This window comes from Otolemur garnettii, unplaced genomic scaffold (genome assembly GCF_000181295.1).
Source record: "Otolemur garnettii isolate 467f Iridium unplaced genomic scaffold, OtoGar3 scaffold00049, whole genome shotgun sequence".
In the NCBI taxonomy this organism is placed as follows: domain Eukaryota; kingdom Metazoa; phylum Chordata; class Mammalia; order Primates; family Galagidae; genus Otolemur; species Otolemur garnettii.
In genome coordinates this window covers 5,250,775-5,267,385 of record NW_003852444.1, presented here as the reverse complement: position 1 = coordinate 5,267,385, position 16,611 = coordinate 5,250,775, and the positions used below count along the sequence as shown (strand labels likewise).

At 47.9% G+C, this 16,611-nt stretch overlaps 1 pseudogene; it reads right to left on the bottom strand.

The window, feature by feature from the left end:
- Positions 1-8,104: 8,104 nt before the first annotated feature.
- LOC100947247 lies at positions 8,105-9,012 on the bottom strand (annotated as a pseudogene).
- Positions 9,013-16,611: the final 7,599 nt, after the last annotated feature.

Genomic DNA, 16,611 nt, shown 5'->3' with positions numbered 1-16,611 from the left:
CTCTTTAGTGCAGTGGTTCTCAACCTTCCTAATGGGTGGTGACCCACAGGTTGAGAACGGCTGCCTTAGTGCTTAGACCCCCTTGCCCTTCACCTGTAGGGTTTGCCTGCCCTTTCCATGCCACCCCCAAGAGGCAGCCTCTACGCCAATCCCCCCAGCCTGGGGCCTGCTATTTCCCTAGGCCCTGTGGGAACACCTGTCACCATTCATCTCCTCCATCCAAGGGCTATTTTTGGGCCTCAGTCTTTGGGGGAGTTTTTCCTCTATTCAAACCCCCCCCCCCAACTATTGTTATTTTATGAGACTAGGCTTTTAAGACCAAAACACTCAACTCTCCCCTGGGGCTAGGCACTCTTCCATTTTCAGACAAAAAGTCCAACTGTCCTCTTAAGAGGAGGAAGCAGAAAATATCTCTTTTTGGGTAGTGAGTCAACAGGAAAGTAAGATGGCTAATTTTAAGTCAGACTGTTTCTATCCATCAGCTGAGTGTTAGGAGCAGTGATGATCAAGTCCAGAATGTCATTCACATCTCAGGCCAGGGACATGGCACCGTTGGGGCCAACCAGCCCACAGCCTGCTCTGCTGAAGCATAGCCCTGGCCCATAACACTCTCCCTGACCTGTGCTCAAGCCCTTCAGGGTTACAGAGGAAGAAGTGGGGGTCCACTCGCAAGAACCAACTGCTCCTCTGGGCCTGACTATGCAGAGTTCAGTGATGCTGGTTCCACCTGGATCTAAAAGATTGGTTCTCTCACCCACCTCCACCTGTTCTCTCAGGCCTGGGCCATGTCCTAAGACCTGTCTCAGATGTTAGAAGGACCCTAACACTCAGGGACTTGCCCCTGTGAAGGAGAGGAGGGGCCCTGCATGACCGCTGTGATCCTCCAGGGACACCCACATTCCCCATGAGGGAGTTGCCCTACAATCCAGGGATTGTCTACACTCTGTTCCCAAATCCTGGCCACTCTGCCTGCCCTGCTGGGCCTGAGGCTGGCACACCCCATAGCCAGATTTTTCCCTCAGGCCTTAATCCAAACTGTGTGTTCCTTTCCTCTAGGACAGTGGTTCTCAACCTTCCTAATGCCACAACTCTTTAATACAGTTTGTGACCCACAGGTTGAGAACCGCTGCTGTAGGAGCTCAGAATTACACCCCACCCCCTACTCATATACCCAGACCTCCATGGCTTTAATGACCTGAGCCTGGCAATGGGAGGGACAGCCATGGTCAGGATTAGTTCCTGTGGACACTTGGTGTCAACCTCTCCCATACCTTGTTGGGACCACCTTCAAGGGCGCAAAACAAGTTTGGCTCAGAAAGAGCCTGAAGTCCTCTCATTCTCCTGGCAGCAGGAGTTCTGAGGACAGATCCTCCTTAGCCCAGGATGATAACATGGGCAATAACTGTGGCCTTTAAGGGACATCAGGACCACATGACAACATGACACCTGGATAGTAACACCCATCCCAGCATGAAGCTTAGCTGGGGAGGGACCGTCAGGAAGGCATCACTTTGGGGTGACCCATAATTTTCAAACAGCCAGAATATTTGGACAGACACTGCATAGTCCTGTGTAGAAATGGGATTGCCAGCCTGTCCAATTCAGGGACCCGGAAAGCTGGAGAGATATGGTCGCAGCCTACAGAGAGGTGGAGTTAGGGGGCTTTCTGGAAATTGTCCCCAGGAGGTACACATTGACATCAGTTTTAGGGGACTACGGATTGCCTGAAGTCCACCCATGAACAGCAGTATAAGGATTCCTGGTTCTAGGCTGAAGCTGTAACCAGATGGCTTATTGATTCTACTAAATTTTTGCCAGTGAAGTCTTTTAAGGCCCCTGGAGGTCTATTTTCTAATCAGAGCCCCAAACTAAGATGATGGGTGACTTTAACCTGCAACCAGACTTCAATACCATGACTCAGCATGAGGACCAGTCTGGCCACAGGACTCAAGAATTAAACACTGTAATATTTAGCCAGAACTTTGACATTTCTGCAAGCAAGAATACACGAACTAAAACAGGCATTTAAGCTATTGTTAAATTTTAGGGAAATCTTCACAATGATGATTGAGAAAATTTATTTCAGAAGCTGAAGGGGCAACCTCCACATGATTGTGACAACTCGCTCACACTGACCCCAGTTGCCTATTACAGATCTGAGCTTCTCTGGCCACTTAAACCACGTGTAAGAGACTGTCTGGCTGTTTGCCTGTCTCTGAGATTTCACTGGTTACCTGCAGGTCAGACATGGTTCCCATCCAAATCTGATGCAGAAGGAAAAGCTTTCTTATAGGTGAACTTCTGTTCCCTCCAACATTTCCCTCCTGTGGTCACCATGGCAATAGGTAAACTCCAGGATATTAGCACTGTCTCATCTGGGGAATCTTACTTTTAACCCCTTCCCCCATTCACACGTTGCAGTCCTAACCCTCAGACCTCAGGATATGACCTTATCTGGTAACAGGGTATTGCAGATGTAATTACATAAGGTGAGGTCATCGGGGTGGGTCCTAATCCAATGCAACTTTGTCTTTATAATGAAAGGAAATTGAGCACAGACATGTACACAGGAAGAATGCCATGTGGAGATGAAGATGGAGATCCAGTGATGTGTCTACAAGCTGAGGCGCCCCAAACATTGCCACAAACAACCAGAAGTGGGGGGAGAGGCAGGGAGCAGATTCTCCCTCACAGCCTCAGAGGGAACCCATCCTGCTGACACTGTGACCTTGGACTTCTGGCCTGTAAGATGATGGTCTCAGTTGTTGAAGCTGCTCAGTTGTGATACTTATCAAAGCAGCTGCAGAAAATGAACGCATTTACCTAGTCCTCTGACAGGCAATGAGGAAACATATCACTGTCCCATTTCGCAGGGTTATGACAACTCCCTCACATTGGTGGATCTACAGGTGTTTTTTTTTTTTCTTTTGAGAGAGAGTCACACTATGTCACCTTTGGTGGAGTGCTGTGGTGTCACAGCTCACAGCAACCTCAAACTCTTGGGCTTAAGCGATTCTCTTGCCTCAGCCTCCCAAGCAGACGGGACTATAGGCACCTGCCACAATGCCTAGCTATTTTTTTTGTTGTAGTTGTCGTTGTTGTTTGGCAGGCCTGGGCTGGGTTCGAACCCACTAGCCCCCGTGTATGTGGCTGGCGCCCTAGCCACCAAGCTACAGGTGCTGAGCCTATCTATCCAGGTTTTATAAATTAGATGAAGGAGCAATGTCCACCTCTGCCCTCACCTTAACCTTTTTCCACTGGGACTGTGGTGCCCCTCTAGACTAGAGGTGCATTTGTGTATCTGAGGGATTCCAGGTACAAGGGAAATGAGGGCAGGTGGTCCAGGCAAGGGGGAACCAGGCAAGACTCAGCAGAAGGGTGGCAAATGCATGTTTCCTGCCTGAAAAACCTTGTAGCCAATACTGGCTTCTGTGGGAGGATTGCCATCGCCCAGCAGCGCTCCCTGATGGAGACTACAGCCTTGTAAAATGTCCGCCCTCCAGCTAGTCCACTGAGTACCTGCAAGGGATTTCTCCCTGTGGGAGGACAGAGGCCAGTCGAGGGCCACATTGGCCAAAGAGTCCAGAGCTAAGTCTTTCCTCTGAGTAGTGCCCCCTAAGTCCCTAAGGGTTGCAGGTGGCCTTATCTGTGCCTTTTGTGAAAATGAGGGAAAGGGAGTCCCTGCCGGACCCCTGGTCCTGCTCACGGAGAGGAGGTGCATTGTGAAAGCAGACACAGTCCCTTTCTTAGGTAAGAGTGAAATTCTAGATCCTAAGGGCTCCTGAGGTGCTCTTAAGTAATATGCAACCTCCACAAGCATACGTGGCACCTCTGAGGGCTCCTTCTGTCCTGACTGGATCTGCTGCTGTTAATACACTAACTCATGGGTGGGGAATTTGTCCTGCTGCTTAAGAATGTTATCTGAGGCCCAAAGCTGTGGATAAAGCTAAGTACCCCACACTGGCAGGCAGGCCAGGCCTCTCTGCAGGGCTTCTGAGTGGTGCTTGTGTAAGGACATTCTTTCCCTCTTTGCCACCCCCTCATATAAGAGCACAGGGAGGAAAGGGGGTCGTCTGCCTTTGGGAGTGCAGTGTTTGTGGAGAGAGGCTGTTCCCCTGAGTGGGGAGGGTGCTTTCCCTCCACGAATCAAAGCTGGGGGCTTCAAGGATATCCCTAGATAGGATTAGGGGCATCTGAATAAAGGAGACTGGATTCTGGTCCCCTACCTGAACACTTGCGGAGTGCAGAACACACCTGCTTATTAGTGTTAGGTTAGGTAACCAGTTAGACACGAGCAGGGAGGACGGCGGATGCAGTTAGGCTACTTTGGACTGGCTCAGGTCAGGCTAACCTGGGCTATTGTGGGAATGGGGCTAATCACTAATTGAGGCCTTGCAGGTGGATTTGGGGAGCTGGTTGTTTTGGGGGACTGATTAATATCCCTGGAACTTTCTGATATGGAAAGATAGATATGAGTTGTTATGGGAACGGAGTTGAACAAGACTCTGGAAATTGCCAAGAAGCAGCTGACACTCCTCAAAAGATGTGTATAAAATCCAGTGCTGGGCACTCCATGATGCCTGTGGTTGCTAGGACAGGGCCTGGTTTGCTGTCTAAACCATTAGAGTAAATGTTTTCTTTCGTGCTAAAAGTTTACTTTCTCTTGTTCTCTGTAATTATTTCAGGGACTACCTGGAGATGTCACCGTTGCCCTGACATTTTGGCGAGCCGGCCAGGAGCAGTTCTTGTTTAAACTTTGGCACTCTGCCTGCTTGTACCTGCTTGCTCTGCTCATTTACTCCGTTGACTTGGTACCAGTGACCCTTCAGGACCGGGAACGGATAACCTGGGAATATGGGGACCTGACAGCTGGTCCCACCCCTTATCATTAGGTCTGTGTCTGCAGCAGGTGGCTCTGCTCTCCCCTGTTCCCTGTCTTCAGAGCTTGAACCTGGAGGCCCTTAGGGAGGCCTTTTATTCTGGGCTTTTTGGCACGGGGGGAGCCCCCTGTGACCCCCTTATCTACGTGAACGAATGTCCCACATTCCCAACAATGGGGTCTCTTAAGCCAGCGCTACTTCCACACAGGTCTCTCGCCCGGGGTCTGGCACTGGGGCACGGTCAACACCAGATTTGACTCCGGAGTTGGACCAGGCCGTCAGATTCCAAAGTTGTAGCGCAAGACGCCCTCATGTGAGAACGTAGTACGTCCTTGCTGTCACTGGAGGGCGACCGTGTGTTAAGGGAAGGCAAAGTGCTTCTAGAAGCCCTTAGCAGCCCGGCTTTGTTGAGACCGGATGGGAATGGAGGCGTGGCTCCTTAGGACAATCGCACCCGCCCCCCAGACCCTACCGAGCGCTGTCCATTTGGACAGGGGACTCTAGAGCCCGCGCCAGCTCCCCGGGGCTCCCCAAGCGGTGCAAGGACAAGCAGTGTCACTTCAGGCAGAGCCTGGTTTTAGATGAAACACTTATCCGAGGGCAAGGATGTGAGACCGGAGAGAGGGAGAGAGAACACGCGCGGGCGAGTGGGTGCCTCCCGGGCGCTGACTCCGGAATTTAGGGCCGTGGCCAAGGTGGCCCAGGCGCCCAGGGGCAGCGTGCGCGCGGCGCGATCCGAGGGCAGAGAGGTTTCCCGGCAAAAGCATAGCGGCTCTGCGCCATCACAGCTAGTACAATAAGATTATAATTAAAATTACATCATAATTTAATAAAAAATAATTACATCATAATAACAATAAGAGTTCTGCATGTGTTTGGGAGCTTGACATGAATTCACTCTGGCCTGAGAGTGTGGCGAGCACAGGCTTCTTAGCGTTTGCTGGCGACTCCCAGGGCAGAGGCTCGGCAGAGGCCATCAGTGTCACCTGCGGGGCAATAAACCCGTAGCTCACTCCTGTCATCCCAGCACGCGGGAGGCCGAGGCGGTGGATTGCCTGAGCTCAGGAGTTGGAGACCAGCCCGAGCAAGAGTGCGACCCCCGTGTCTAAAAGTAGCCGACCCCCTAATTGCGGGAGCCTGTACTCGCAACTATTTGGGAAGCTGAGGCAAGAGGCTCACTTGAACCCAAGAGTTTGAGGTTGCTGTGAGCTAAGACGCCATGGCACTCTACACAGGGTGACAGAGTGAGACTCTGAATAGAAAAAATAACAAAATTAAATAAAAAATTAAAATAAATAAATAAATAGACCGGGGAAGAATGAAGGATGGAACGGTGCTTCAGAATAGCTTCAACCATTGTTTCCAAAGCCAAACCAAGGGCAATAAAGATCCGAAGGCTGTATCCCTAGCCTGGAAGCAGAGGAGCCCTAAAATATGCAAATATTTCTTTTAAAAGTTCAGTTGACTTGTTCCTGTGCCTATTCTCACATCGCGGCCTGTTAACCATCTTTCCCACATCCCCTCAGTCTATCTTACCTTGCGACCATTTCTCCAACCGTTGTGCCAGCTTCCCGTCGGGGGTTCGGGAACCCAGGCCGCAGAAGAGCGGGGAGACTGGGCGCAGGCCGGCCGGGCCTCTCTCAAGGCCCCTGAGCCTGTGATCCACCCTTGCACACCAGGGGCCTTTGGTCACTCCCAAGATGAGAACTGCCAAGGCTCGTCCAGAGGCTTCCTGTGTCATGCCGTATCAATATTGGTCAAGAAGAGGTTTAGATAGCAGATAGTTACCGGGTGAGTTGAAGAATAAGGGAGAAATTGACCCCAGCTCGTTGTCTAAACAGGCAAAGGCCAGCCCGGCTTGCGAGGACCGGCGCTGGCACCCCGCAGCCGCTCGAGGGCGCTGTTCTCTCTTTGGAGCAGCACCTGCTGTTGTGGGAGCTTCTCCCTCAGCGCTGGCACGTGTGCTCATGTGTCATCGACTGGTGCGTCCAGTCCATGCTGCCACCAGAACCCTTCACTCCTGGTGGGATCACGGGGCTGCTAAACTGGGGATCCTTCTCTGCAGATTTACTGTCCTAATGAGAAAACTGCAACTCCAGTGTTTCAGAGCAGGCCGACCCACGGCAGACCCTTGGGCACACGTTGCAGTTCAGCGCGAATAATCAATCATGTGTTTTATTTTACTCCCCTCTGGTCTGCAGAATGTTCACTCATGCGTTATTCTTCACCTCAAAGTCAAGTTCTACTATTTCAGAGAGCTTCTGACCCAGTAATTCCAATTCTGGAAATTGCTTCCACAGAAACACTTCACAAAGACACAAAAGAAGTATAGGAGCTAAGATGTTCATTGCAGTGTTGTTCATACTAGTAGGAAATTACAAAGAATTTAAACTTCCATCAATAGGAGAATAATGAAATAGTAATTAGTTGCGTTATCTCCATACTACGGAATTCTGTGTAAGGCATGTGATAGAGGTACATGAAATGACACGAGAAGCAAGTTGCAGAATGTATTAAGTAATCTCATTTTGGTAAAAAGAAAAGTTCCTAAGTATTTATTTTACATATAGAGAAGAATCTCCATAACTTACCACCTCCCTACCTCCTTAAGTTGACCTAATTTTCATAGACCAGACATGCCCCACATGTAGGTAGGCCTAGTTCCTTATGTTGACTGCCTCCATATGTTGACCAGTTTTTACAGCCCCTTGGGTGGTCAACTTACAGAGGTTCTACTGTAATTTAAGAAGTGTTTAGAGGTACATAATATATCAAATTCTAAGGAAAAAATTTAAAAAATCCTATGTTTATATGAAAAAAGCCCATGTATTAGCTTTATAATAAGAAAATCTGTGTTTGTTTTTGTTGTTTTAGAAAAAACAATCAGATTTGCTTTTTTTCCTTAGTTGGTATGAGTTGAGTTTTCTGTTACGGGTGGGTCCTGTTACCCTCCAGGGAGAGGGCTAATACATAAGGCAGTGGTTTTTGGCAGGATTATTACCGAAGGCTCATTCTTATCCAGAAGTCCATTTTTTGGCCAGGACAAGCTTTTCTGGGCTGCAGATTTTGGTTCCAGCAGGAATTGCTAAACATACTCCCCTCTCATTTGCAGAGCTGGCCCATAGGGAAGTGACCTTTGTGATGGGTGAGGCCGGGGGTCTCTCACTGGGGAACTTCTTTTTTTAAAAAAAACTGATGTTGATTTTCCACCAACCTTATTTCCATCTTGTTTAAGAGCTTGTGGAAGAACAGCTTAGGACCACTCAGTGGTTGTTCCCACCCACTCAGTGGCCTGAGCAGTGGGAGCTGCAGACCAGTCTCCATGGCAGGCTGGGCACTCCAGTCTTCAGTGGGGACCTGCTGCCTGGTACAGAGGGCACCTGCAGCCTTCTGACCAGTCTGCAACCTTGGGCTGAGCAGCAGTAAACTCAGGAGCTGGAGCAGTCCATTCCCCCGGAAATTCCTCCTTGGTCACAGCTTTCTCAGCATCAGCCTGCTCTTCCTTTTCAATCTCTTCATGATCTCTGCAGAGTAGAGATCAGACATGATCTCCTGCGGATGTTCACAGAGAGGGTGCCACGCATGCAGAGAACACCCTGGCCAGCATCCACTACATCAGACCTACTGAGTGAGCTCCCTTGTTATTGCATGGAATGGTGATGTCCACATAACACAGAGGAGAATCTGTGTGACGCAGAGCAATGGTAGGTAGGTTAACATAAGATGCCTCTGTGAGAGGTCAGAGGTCAGCCCTGGGATCAGTAACCACTAAAAGATGAAGCTCCCGGAAGGCTGCCTGGATCTGGTTAGTGAAGGTTCCGGGAGTGAAGTGGCCAGCCATAGGAGTGGCTCCAGTGGCAGCAGCAAAGTTCAGCACAGCTCACCAGCCAATGTTCCTGGAGGATATGAAACTGACATCAGCAGGGTTTTCAAAGGCAACAATGGCAAAAGCTGCCAACAGAAGCTTCTCCCAGGTCCTCTTCAGACTTATGGTGTAGATGCCATCGCTTTTCCTTTTGTAGATGCACTGTTCCATTTGGAAGTCAAGGGTGGTGCCACCTAAGTGGGTTCCTGCTGCAAGGTTTTCGAGGGCATCCTCCTTCATTTGCAGGATGTCAGAGGCTCTGGACATTGTGAAAGTTTCCCTTTAAGTTATGGTGGGAATGGAGAACAATGTCATGTGGAGCCTCCCTAAGTAGCTCAGAAAGGCGGGAACTTCTAAAGCGAAAGAGAGCCCAGCAGAGACCCAGCTGAGGGCCGGGACTGTGTGTCATTCATTCTATATTCCCAGCAGCTGGCAGAGCACCTGGTAGAGTTGATGCTTAATAATCGTTGAATTTATCTGTGGAAGGAAGAAGAAAAAGAAGAAATATTTATTTCAACCATGTCAGCTTAATTTTCATGTATTTTGGGAAAATGAGTTGTCTATGAAAATGGCTCGCAGTTCATGGTTGATGAGCCCAGGGTTGTCTCCTGATCTCCTGGTTTCACAAAGTTGTATGCAGACTGCTCTGTCACTAAGCAGCACGTTATGACATCTGAACACAGGAGCAGACTCTGCCCTAGGACTTAGAAATAAAGCCGAAGTGTTGATCTGACAAATCTTAGAGATTTGCAGAATATTTCTGCCACATAACAGATAGACATAAACATTAATTGCCTCACATAAATAACAGTAAATGTTAACAACCATAATGAAATTAAGCACTTCTGTGGCAGCTTTGGGGCCAAGGTACTGAAGAAGGGCCTAAGCAGGCTTGGAGCCCAAACCTAGGCCTACCCAGAAGCTAGCTCTTTCTACATTTTGAGAAAAGAAGAAAAGTCCCGAGCCAGCCCCAACTCCCTCTTTCTGGCCAGAGGTCTCCTCAGTCTCCACCTTGACCAAAGAAATGTGCTAGGAGGCTCTGCTTTGCCCCAGCTCCTGCTCTGGGCCCTGAGCCTTGGGCCCAGGTCAGTCGCCCTGTGATCAAAACCTGACAGGAGCCCACCTAGGGTGGTACAGATTCCACATGCCTAGTTGTCTTCCATAATTCTCTATGAGGCGAGAATTCTAATGCAGGTATTCAGAGTGGAGCTTAACAGTGGGGTCTGGTTAGCTGATGTGCAGATGTAGGGGGGTGCCTATGGCTCAGTGAGTAGGGTGCTGGCCCCATATACTGAGGGTGGCAGGCTCGAACCTGGCCCCAGCCAAACTGCAACAACCACAACAAAAATAGCCGGGTGTTGTGGCAGGCACCTGTAGTCCCAGCGACTTGGGAGGTTGAGGCAAGAGAATCACTTAAGCCCAAGAATTGGAGGTTGCTGTGAGCTGTGATGCCACAGCACTCTACCAAGGGCGACAGAGACTCTATCTTTGAAAAAAAAAGAAAGTGCATATATACTGGGTGGTGCCTGTGGCTCAAAGGAGTAGGGCACCGGCTCAATATACCGGAGGTGGCGGGTTCAAACCCAGCCCTGGCCAAAAAAAAAAAAAAAAAAAAAGGCTTTAAGAAAGTGCATATGTACTTGGTTAAACATTCAGAGGGGTAGAAAACAAAAAATGAGGCTTTGTTCTACTCCCAACCCCAGCTCCACTCTACGGAGATGAACACCATTAACTGCTTCTTCATATCCTTCCCAAACTCTTCCCATACATGTGTGTACAAGTGTCTTCCTTAGACACGGGCACATACTATGCACACCTTGCTTTCTTTTAACTTGGCATATCTTGGAGATTGTTTCAGATGAGCATGGACACATGTGTCTCATTCTCTTTGAACAGCTGCACACTATTCCCCTGTATCTATGGCAAACACTTGGTTTTCCTTGCTCACAAGCCTCTGTCCTTTCTTTTAGTAACAGTAGCCTCAGCTTTCTTTGGGGGAATCACGTCTCTCCAACTTTCAATCCTCTGATTTGGGTGAGATGACCCTGACCCCAGCTCAAGGGTTGGACATATGACCCAGGTCTCACCACAGTGAGTGGTTCACAGATGGACACATGACCATGGTGGGCCAGTGCCAATCAAGATCAGGACCTTATTTGAACTATTAAAGGAAGAAAAGATCCTCCTTCAGCTGGCTTTGCACCTGGGGAGGTATAGGCCTGGAGTGTTGGGATTTAACTTTCCACCATGTAGAGTCTGAGAATAAAGCCTGCATGGAGAAGAACAAAGCCAAAATGCAGAGAGAGATGGTGCTTGTGTAGATCAAGTAGTTGAAGAGTCTAGTTTGGGTTGTGCGGGCTGCCCCTCCTTCTCCACCCTGAGCTCTTGGTTATGTGAGCCAATGAACTTTTTTTTTTTTTTTTTTGCCTAGGCCAATGTGAGTTGGGCTTTGTGTTGCTTACCTTGGAAACAGCCTTGATATAGAAACAGTCATAAGGAATGGGTAATTGTGAGTGACCTGAGAGTGAAGAAGTGGTTGAGACCCTTTTGTTCTTGACTAGCAAGTTGCCCATTCTAGTTTTGCGGTAATGAAGCAACTAATTAAATTATTGCCCCTCAAACTAGGTGTCTACCAATGCTGGAGAATTAGAGAGCTTGAGAGATAACGTTGATGAGATCTTCTTGCCTTTTGGTAAGATCCCACCAGAAAGAAGCAGACTGCCAGGAACTTCTGACCTGTGCTACCAGATGGCTGAACCTTGAGGACATTACCCTGAGTGAAATCAGCCAGTCACAAAAAGACAAATACTGTATGATTCCTCTGACATGAGGTTCCTAGTGTAGTCAAATTCATGGAGACAGAAAGTAGCATGATGGTTGTCAAGGGGCTAGGAAGGGGACAATGGGGAGTTGTTTAATGGGGACAGAGTTTCAGTTTTGTGAGATGAAAGGAGTTCAGGAGATGGACGGTGGCTATGTTGCACAAGTGTCAATATACTGAAGACCACTACACTTTTACAATTTAAGATGATGAATTTTGTTATGTGTATTTTACCATAACTTATAAAAAACAAACAGAAGGTAGAAAATACAGCTTTGTTAAGAAAGGCACTTTCTGCCTGTGGCCTGCAATCAATACGGCTCAGAGTCTGGCCCTGCTGCATTAGAATGATCTGCAGCTGGTGAAGGTCCTGTGCTCACAGCCTGGGAGGCCGAAAGCAGAGCAAGGGGTAAGGCTGGGGTTCAGGGGAACAGGGATACAAATGAAAGCTTTGGTGTCTCTTGTAGTTGTTTTACATATATGAACTCATCTACTTTTTACAGTACCCTATGAAGTCCATACTGTTTTATAGATGAGGAAAATAAAGGGAAGAGGACATTAAATAAATAAGCTCTGATAAAGTGACAGAGCCAGGACAGCGTCCTGGGTAGGCTGGGCCAGGCCCTTTGCATCACATGTGCTCCGCAGCGGCCAGGCCTTTCTGCCTCTTCTATGCACCTCCTCACCAATATAGAGGCCTAGATGGGGGGACTTTGGGGGTTGATCGGAATACTGAGGCCTGTTCTAAGAGACAGAAATTTCCAGGACAGATCCTAGAATCAAAGATTGCCCGTTGGCCAGACCTCTGACTTTGTTACTGCTCCATAGCACTAACTGTAAGCAAAAGGCCAGACAGCCCTGAAATCCTAAGGGGATTGTGCTGCCGGAGAAGCTGGCATCCGGCTCACACGGGCTGAGGTTTGCTAACCCCTCGGGTGATCTCCAGGCCCTGCTGCACTGAGGGGGAGGCTATGCCTCTGGCCTCCTTACTTATCCTTGAGAGGTCTTTTCCTCACTCTCATATCCTTGAACACTCATGGACTCTGTTCCTTCCCTAGAACAACCTTTGGAGAAACTGAGGGAAACCTTTGATGGTACAAAATTACCTGCTGCTTGAAACCCTCTTGATGTGCACAGGCCAGGAACTCCCAAGCCCAGGCTTATTTCCTAGGCCACATATCATGGGGAGCACATCCCACAATTGGCTCAGGGATCTGAAAATCTCTTGGCCTAAGCCTCTTGACTCACCCCACTCTTTCTACTTGGAGCAATGTGTTTGGGTGTGCTACTTGGGGTTGCACATATCAGGGTTCAGTGGAGCATGAACAGGCTTTTGAGTCATTACCTGGCCTGGGAGGAGGGCGGTGGGGGAGGAAGAATCCCATCACTTGGGGGGTGGGGTGGTAAAAGACAGAGATGTGGTCCTTACTGACTAGGGAGACTTGTTCTAGCAAAAGCCACAGTCCAGAAGGAAAGAGATACACTGTATATCCAGAGGCAACACCTTGGCCCTAGAAAGAGCCTTTTGTTCACTAGAGGGCTGTACCCCTACTCCACAGAAAGGACAGAGTCTGCCTCTGGAACCCAAAAAGGAGGACCTTGAAGACCCCACAGCTTCAAGAAGAGTAGTTGATCATACAGTGATCCTCATATGGACTTGGCAATGAGAATTTGATTTTTATTTTTTTGAGACAGAGCCTCAAGCTGTCCCCCTGGGTAGAGTGCTATGGCATCACAGCTCACAGCAACCTCCAACTCCTGGGTTCAAGTGAGTCTCCTGCCTCAGCCTCCCAAGTAGCTGAGACTACAGGTGCCTGCCACAATGCCCAGCTATTTTTTGGTTGCAGCTGTCATTGTTTGGCGGGTCCAGGCTGGATTCAAACCCTCTAGCTTATGTGGCTGGCACCCTAGCCACTTGAGCCAAGAGAATTTGATTTTTTTTAAAAAAGTTTTTGTTTTGGGTGGCATCTGTGGCTCAAAGGAGTAGGGCACTGGCCCCATGTGCTGGAGGTGGTGGGTTCAAACCCAGCCCTGGCCAAAAACTGCAAAAAAAAAAAAAAGTTTTTTTGGTGGCACCCATAGCTCACTGGGTAGGGTGCTGGTCACATACACTGGGGCTGGCAAATTTGAACCTATTTGAACCAGGCCTATTAACAATGACAAGTGCAATAAAAAATAGCTGGGCATTGTGGCAGGTGCCTGTAGTCCCAGCTACTCGGGAAGTTGAGGCAATAGAATCATGTAAGCCCAAGAGTTTGAGGTTGCTGTGAGGTGTGATGCCATGACACTCTACCGAGGGTGACATAGTGACACTCTGTCTAAAAAAAAAAGTTTTTATTGCCAATGAACAAATTATAATTATACATATTTATGGGATACAAAGCAATGTTACGATATATGTGTATACGATGTGGGATGATTACATCAAACTAATTAACATATCTATTACCTCAAATACTTATTTTTTTGTGGTGAGAACATTTGAAATACATGATAGTGTACATTATTATTAACTATAGTTAACCACACTGTGCACTAAACTTACTTCTCCTAATGGAAACTTTGAGCAACAATTTCCTATTTTCCCCACCTACTCCCTGGATTTGACTGGTAACAGCCAAGAATAGACTCTGTAAAGGAGACTGTGCCAAAATATAACCATGTAATAACACATCTTCTGCTACTAGTACTTCGTGTTTCTTATCCTTGTCTTGGTTTGACAATTTTTTCACTTATTAATGTATTTATATTTGTTGCTGTAATTGATCTGTTCCTAGCCCTTTCTGCTCAGGGCTAAGATCACCTTAGCTTCCCACAGGAAGGTGAAGACTACGGTAATCTGGTTGTAGATCCTAGATGATTTCATTGACTTCTGATGTGCTAGTATTGGGGGGAAAGGCTATGTGACTTTTCAGGCTGAGTACAACCCTAACCCTCTCACTAACGCTAACCTTGTCTAAATTAAAGACCTCCAAAAGGGGCTGCTTTCTCAAGAAACAGATGCTCATGATAATGGACACCAAAGGTCATTGTCTTAGTTGGGTTACCCTGACACAAGGATTTGAGTGCAGAGAATTTATTTGGAAAGTGGTCCCAGGAAGCACCAGAAGGGCAGCAGGGAAGCCAACAAAGGTGTGTGGGGACTCTCGAAGGCTTCGTCCCTACCTCTGCCTCTGATAAGGTCCTAAAGTATGCTGATTGACTGCTGCAGTGTTTTTTTATTTTTATTTTTTTAGTGACAGAGTCTCACTTTATTGCCCTTGGTAGAGTGCTATGGTGTCATAGGTCACAGCAACCTCCAGCTCCTGGGCTTAGGCTATTCTCTTGCCTCAGCCTCAGGAGTAAGCTGGGACTACAGGTGCCTACCACAATGCCCTGCTAGAATTCTGCAGTGTTTTTCAACCATTTTTATATCACAGCACACTGAAACTATAGTTAAACTTCTCTGGGACACTTAAATTATGTTCATAAAAAAAAAGTTAAAAAAGAATATATTTACAGTGCTTTGAACTTCTTTCAAAAATAATTTAATTAATGATTTTTTAAAAATTTCATGGCACACCAGTTGAAACTCACCAGACTACTGGAATGCTCTGAGGGTCAGGTCCACTGCCAATGTGTTGGTGTTATGCCTTTGTTATTCTGTTTTACCCCAACTGTTTACCACAGGAGACTCCTTGCTGATCTTCCTGCTCCCAAACTGCTTTGCATCTAGTACTAAAATTAATTTTCCTAAAGCATCTTATGATCATGATCTTTCCCTGCTCAAGTATCTTTGACAATTCCTTGTGTCTCCATAATGAAATTTAAAGCTTGGGGCCTGGTGTTGCAATGAGACACTATCATAGAAACAGGGGAGACAGCAGTGCCACCCATGCAGCCATCCATTGGCTTGGGGATAGGTAGGGTGTGGTAAGTGCTATGGCAAGAAAGGTGGGGAGTGTTCTGAGAGCCTAGAGGAAAGGTGCCACCTTCAGGGTCACAGGAGGTTTAAGAGGCAGAGACTCTTGGTCATGCATGTAATCCATTTTCCTCTTCCTCCTAGCAGAACTTCTGCATTACTGGGAGTATCAATGGCTGCAGCTAAATACCACCACACTCCCCAGACTTTCTTACAAATAGAGGTGGCCCCTGGGAGGCAAGTCAAAGTCATCAGAGCTTCCAGAAAAACTCCTTAAAGGAGTCTTATTCCACAAGAGGCCTACCCTTTTCCCCTTGGTCCGTCCTACCTTCTGCAGTCTGGTTTGCAGGTGCGATGGCTGGAACTGCAGTGGCCATATTGTGACTGTGAGGTAATCTTGAAGATGGATGCAGAAAGAAAGAGTTGGGGTCCTTGATGACCTAGAAGTTCTCAATCCAGCGCAGGGCCGATTACCTCCAGACTTTTTGTGTAAAAAAGAAAGTAAACTTTTTAGTTTATGTTGCTTTGATTAGAGTCTTCCATTACAGTGCAGTCTGAATGAATGTGGTACCCAGGGAATATGCCATCTGGAGCTTCAGTAGAAATTTTACAGGGATGCAGGGGCCTCCCAGGAGAGGTTACAAGCAACAAGAAGAATTCCAGGTAGAGGGGAGACACTGTTCAAAGGTATGGAAAAGAGATAAAATAGTTGGGTGTGCCTGGAGCTAGTAGAGTAAGGGTGGGAGGAGGGGGAGCCTGAGATAGGAGCAGAACTTAGACATTGAGGAACCTTGCAGCCTTGAGAGAAGTTGGGCTTAGCCCACAGGTAAAGGGTCTGAAGGAGTGGTGAGGTTGCATGTGAGGAAGACACTGCCTGTGGGGAGAGAGAGGAGCTGAATTGGAAGGAGCAAGAGTGGAGGCTGGGAGACCCCACAGAAGGTTTATGTTTTGGGCACACAGAAATGGGATTGGATTGGACTTGGCCAGTGGCTCGAGGGATGGAACCTAAGGGGCAGACTATCATTTTATTTTATTTTATTTTATTTTGAGACAGAGCTCAAGCTATCCCCCTGGGTAGAGTGCTGTGGCATCACAGCTCACAGCAACCTCCAACTCCTGGGCTCAAGCGAGTCTCCTGCCTCTG